Below are 6568 nucleotides of genomic sequence, written 5' to 3' on the forward strand. Positions count from 1 at the left end.
CTGATCTCTACTCTGTAAAGAGTAGAGATCATTTTTAACCTGCCCAAATACTTGAATAGGAAAAATCTATGTACTGAATGTGGCACAATCTAACAGCCCTTACCTTTTAGCCACATGCCCTGTGTGTCCTAAAGACATTGTTTGCTTATGTGACAATGTGAGATCAATCATTTCAATATGACACAAATATTATTGTGTTATTCATTGTGATAAACCTGAGATTTGACAGGGTTTCTGATTTGTACAGCATTGTGCCATGTACAGTATGTGGAAAAGGAGTACTGTGTCAAGTCAGGTTTCTTTACATGGAATATTTTGCATGTGTTTCCTTTTTTCTACCAAAACAGGTTGGGTCTATCTCTCCCCCTTCCCATGCTTTAACTCACGTCAGCCATTTTAGCATTCACAGCAAGCCACCACAGGGCACAATAACAAGTCGTCTATTTAAATTAAATCAGTAATGGCATTGTCCATATTTCAGGCAGGGCATACTTTTTTATTTATTCTAAGGATGAAGACAGGTCGGTTCCTCTCACAATTATCTCTTTTCATTTAAAGAATGAATGTTAATGTCAGGGTCTCTTTTTCTCTCTTTCTTTCTATTCCACGTTCCTCCCGTCATCCGCACTGCCCCCACCATCACCAGGCGACAGTAGAGGTCGTTAGTGAAAGAGGGATGATGCCAAACTTGACTGGAGTCTAGCCTTATCTCTATTCTTTACACTCTGGCTTTTGTTTCAAGGGCTTTGTTTACACACGCCCCATTAATCACCCAGTGCCTTCCCACAATCCTCCAGCATTTAAAGTGGGTGCTCGTAGCAGGGACAATGAGCTGCTCGGGTGCCAGTGTAAATCTCTTTCTTCTAAAAGGAGGAAATGGAGATGCTCAGACCTTTGGCCACTCTCTTCCTTTTTCATTCTATTTGTATCTCCTCCTCAACCTTGTCCTTGGCTTTGATAAGTATCTATGCATAGCGCTATAAGTGGCTTCCCTAATTAGTAGTAATAATACTGTTAATACTACTAATAATACTGTTAAGACCTAGTTTGATCTAGTACAGTACACATGGCTACAGGTCCAACCCTCAAAGAGAACCATCCGAACCCAGACCATTTAATCTGTCCTGACCACTGACTGACTGACTGACTGCAGTACGTCAGGTGTGTAACCAGGAACCAGGATCGAAATAGTGCATTATAGTAGCATGGTTATAGAATACATATTTATACTTTATATTCTCTTTACCTGTTCACTGAATGCTGAAAGAGTTGTAAGCATGGAAAAGACCATAATGTAGGCTATTACAATATTCAGAAGGTTTGTTTGATAAATTGAATGTGGTTCAGGCGAGGTATATTGATGTTCCATCGTCATATTTGTCAATGACATTCCTGCGTGCCTTCACGTTATGGTTGTATAATTGCAAACAAGGTCCAACTAAAATTGAACTTTCACACCCAATCCCTCCGAAAAACACCTACATTTAAATACACCGATTTTGGAGAGGGTTGCCACACTGGGCACCTGTTGTTGTGGGGGGTTAAGTGCCTTGCGCAAGGGTACAATGGCCGCCAATGGCATCTAGGATTTCATACCAACAAACCCTTTGGTTGCCAGCTCACTTCCCACCAGATTTTTGCTATTGGACCCAGGATCCGAACTGGCAACACTCCGGTTGCTGGCTTGCGTCTCTAACGGCTAGGCTACCTGCCGCCATGTGTGCAAAAGTGCAATAGGAGCGCTTTAATGCATAGGCCTGTTTAATTGCATAGTCGATGCATTCATCATTGGGAATGCAGAGACTGGCTAAAATGAATTGAATTATCTGGCAGGGAGAACAAAGAGATGTACATTGAGTTAGTGTATAATTTATTGCTGCAGAGTGAAGCAAGCGAGAAGGAAGAAGGGCTGGGAGAGTTAGTGGGGGAGAGCGGGTAAGATAGAGAGGCCTGGAGCTGCAGAGAGAGGGACTCATCTCCAAGGGAGCTTGTGCAAAGATACAGTACAGAGACAGACCTGACACCTTCCTCCAGATTCCTGAGGGGATAAAACATACTAGAATTGGTACAGTATGTGTGATACAGCATGTCCTCTGTGTGTGTGTGTGTGTGTGTGTGTGTGTGTGTGTGTGTGTGTGTGTGTGTGTGTGTGTGTGTGTGTGTGTGTGTGTGTGTGTGTGTGTGTGTGTGTGTGTGTGTGTGTGTGTGTGTGTGTGTGTGTGTGTGTGTGTGTGTGTGTGTGTGTGTGTGTGTGCATGTTTGCAATGTTAAAGAAAAAGGTTCTGAATGTGTCCATTTGTGTAATGCATGCAGATGTTGAGTGAGCAATCAAAATCAAAATGACAAAGTAACGGGTCCTACTCATTTCAAAAGCTGAGACATCCCCATTTGAACAACCTGACACTGAAGTGAAAATACATACAGATGTAGGATCTTAATTTGAGACAGTTTGCTACAGCATGAAAATAATCCTGCTATAAGTCACAAGGTGAGACCCAAATCCAGACACAGGAGGCAGATGGTTGAGCTCCGATATTTATTATAACAAAAGGGGTAGGCAAAAGGCAGGTCGGGGACAGGCGAGAGAGTTTATAAACCAGGGCAGAGTCCAAACAGTACCAGGCGATAGGTAGGTTCGATGTCAGGACAGGCAGGGGTTCAGTAATCAGGTCCGAGTCCAAACAGTACAAGGGGATAGGCAGGCTCGAGGTCAGAACAGGCAGAGTCGTCAGGCAGGCGAGTTTGGCGTCAGGACAGGGAAGGTTCAAAACCAGGAGGGCTAGGGAAAAACGCTGGTTGACTTGGCAAAACAGGAAACACAGGGATAAATACACCGGGGATAAGTGACACCTGGATGGGGGTGGAGACAAGCACAAGGACAGGTGAAACAGATCAGGGTGTGACACCAGCAGCAACAGGAAATGTGAATTATTATGTGGATTATAATAAATGACAAAAAAAATTGTACAGGTTGATATATTTTTAGTTAGCGCAAATCAAGTCTGACATTAAAGTGGAGATTACTAACTTTAGAAGCCTTTTTAAACCTTGGATACACTAGAAGTTTGCATTTCCTGCAATGCAGGAAAATTCTTAGCAACAAAATAGTGATCTAATTAAGACCCTACATCTGTGCGCCTACACAAACATCACGACGGAGCACAAACTCATGCACACACACACAAACTCACAAGCACTCACTGCTAATCTCACATTTTCTTCTCTGCCAAGTGTTCCTCCATCTTTCTCCTTGGCTTGTGAAGTAATTGCGAAGTGTATTGAAAGGGAGGGCTGGGAGGGGGATGGAGAAAATCTATTTCCCAATACTATCTAACTGCAGCTTTCCACCAATGGACTGGCATTCCTGGTACTGACTGTGTGCCATTGATTCCTTCCCTAACATCATCTGGAAAATCTATGAGCATAAAGGACAGCTGGAAGAAGTACAAACCACATAAGTGCAAATCAGGTTCTTATACCTTTACTCAGGAGGAGGACTCTCTCACCCACTCTTTCTTCCCTGGTTTATTCCTCTTCCTTCCTATGCTAGCCACCCCTACCCCCATCTCAGGTATACTACAGGAGGGATGGGTGGATGGGTGGATGGATGGATGAGAGCAGTGGACTTTGAATGGGGTTGGAGAGAAGGAGAGGGTTATTATGGAGAGGCTGCACAGATTATTCTGTGCAGGTTGTGACATCTCCTGACAATGTATCATACAGTATAGAGCGTAACCCTCTCTATGCTCACGTCTTGTCAGAGAGGAATGGAAACCTAGTTTTAAATAAATGGGCCACACTTTTATAGTCTGTTCACCATCAGAGCATTTTTATAACTGCAATACTAAACATCTCCTCTTTATCCTGAAATGCTTAGCCTACGAAACATTTGCAAGACAGCATTTGCTGGACTGATCTTTCTTTACCTGTCTGCCCTCACCTGAAATGATTAGTTCTGTGCCAGACTGACAGATCACTACATAAACTTGTTTGTGGGAGTGGGGGAGGTTATTCGGTTGTACCTCCCCCATCAGGCCTATAGCAAGGCTAGTCTCTGAAAAACATTGACTTTGTTCTGAGCAACGCCAGAACAACTTCGATCACAGTCTAGAAGCAAATAATCAATGGCGAAAAATAACGATCAACATTCGTGAAAATGGTCACCGCTGAGGAAGTGTTCAAAGGGGCTTTTTAAATATTGGCGTGTCAATCAGACCCCATGCTATTGATCATCTTCACCACTCATGGCACCAGATAATGATTATTTCCTGACTGTAGGCTGCCTCTGAAGCATTAAAGGAAAAAAATAAAGAACACTCAAATATTTATGACTTGGGCAGGTGGTGGTGGAATACCCCTGGTTCCAGACGGTCAGCACACATTTAGTTCCTTGTATACTGTACCATTACAGCCTGTTGTCAAAGGGTATGGGTTTATCTTGATCCTAGTCAATGTTCAGGTAGTGTAGGGATTATTGGTTTATTGGTACAGTTTAAAGACACAGACAGACAAATGGACATACACACACACACACACACACACACACACACACACACACACACACACATACATACATACATACATACATATATACTGTACAGACAGACAGGCAGGCAGAGAGACAGGCAGACAGTCAGTCCTCTTGAGCCTCCACTCTTCCAGTGGATCAGTCACATATTAGGAGGAGGATCGTCTGCCTCTCCTCCCTGCCGCCACCATTAATTAGTCACAGCTGAGTCCATATGGCAGCGGCGGCAACGGAGACCATGAGCAGATGCAAATATCACTAGTTCGTTCACACACACTCAACTGACATTCCTGTGGTGTCGCTTTTGACTGCATGTTTTGTTCATATTAGGTAATGTGATACAAAGCAACAACAAAAATATATTAAAAACATACACGAACATGTTTAAAACTTTACAGGCTATCTTAAAGAATAACATTAACATACATGAGCCAGGAGCAAACGCTAATTTGCTGACATGGGTGCGGTACCATAGCAGGTGTCCATAAGTCAACTCCACTCTGAGCTCCACTGTTACCAGCCCTATCAGGATGTGAAAAACCAACTACTGAGTCTGTGTCTGTGTGTGTGTGCGTGTGCGTGTGCGTGTGCGTGTGTGTGTGTGTGTCACGGGTTGCTGGACGGGTTTGTGTCAAAACCTGTGTCAAGGTGTGGCACAACACTATGAGCACATGCAATGCCAAAGTCATCTCTCCCAATGAATGGGTTCTACACAAACAATCCACCAAGCCACAATCCCACCCAGCTAAGTTCCATATGTCACATAAGTGGCGGTTGCCAACGGCAGCCACATGGTGAACTTGTTGAGTTTCCTGGGTCAAAATTAGAGCAGATCCCTGTTTCTATCCCCTGCCTGCCTGCCTGCCCTGCACACTATGACGAGATGTGTTCTGACATACTCAACATGCCCACAACATGAGGTGACTTCCTCCATAAAACAGTTATTGAGAAGTGGGCTCCTTGCCACACACATAAACCCAAACACAATCTGAGACATTGCTGAAGTGCCCTGTGGTCAACAAACATGTCAGAGATGCTTCACAACACAGTGCCACAGCTGTGACCAAACAACCAGCCATGTCCTCTGGCTCCTCAACGACAACACGTTTGTGTCAAGAAAATGACAACGCACTTGTCATTTATCGCTACAAGCATGGAGTGTAGAGTCTGGACAGTCTTGGGTCATGTTGAGCTGACTAAAAGAGGAAAGGACCAGCTTCGGGGTGCTGTTGGTTAGTTGGGGAAGGAACAGGGTGTACAAACAGTTCTGTAGGAGTGAGGGGAGAGGGTCTCAGCAACAGACACCACAGGGGACACCACCACCAGTCCTGTCCTTGTCCATCCTGCTAAAGGGAGTCCTAAGCCTTCAGAGAGATGAAAGGTAGAATGGAGAGCGCACCAGGGAGAACCTTAGGCCAGAGTCAGGACAGAGAAAAGAAAGACAGTTGTGAACCCAGAGGGGAGGTGAGTGGGTACAGACAGACACTGGTACAAAGAGAAGATCCTGTTTGTTCCTTTGATACAGTATACACACTAAATAGTCTTCTCAAGAGATTTCTGAGACAAAGCCTTTCCTTTGTTCAGTTAATAGGCAGGCCACTCTAAATGGATGGTTTTTCAATGCTCTGACACAAGTATACTTTTTCCATGACTCCTCAGCGCCATGGTGTTGCTGCTCTTCTTCCTCGGATAGATCTCTCTGTGTGCTTCTCTCCCACAGAACATACAAACTCTCTCACTCAGTTCATCACGACCAGCCCCACTGCCCCTGAACAGCCTAATATACCACTAGGAAACACACAGATACCCACAGTGAACAATAATGAAAGACACAAAAGCCTCCTTCCCTGGGTCTTCCCTGGGTCTTCCCTGGGTCTTCCCTGGGTCTTCCCTGGGGCTCCCCTGGGTCTTCCCTGGGTCTTCCCTGGGGCTCCCCTGGGTCTTCCCTGGGTCTTCCCTGGGTCTTCCCTGGGAGTATGCGAGGCATTAAATGGTCAAATAACGATCAGTCGTAATGATCAACGGCTGAAGTCAACACTT

Source organism: Oncorhynchus nerka, linkage group LG27 (genome assembly GCF_034236695.1).
Source record: "Oncorhynchus nerka isolate Pitt River linkage group LG27, Oner_Uvic_2.0, whole genome shotgun sequence".
Lineage (NCBI taxonomy): Eukaryota > Metazoa > Chordata > Actinopteri > Salmoniformes > Salmonidae > Oncorhynchus > Oncorhynchus nerka.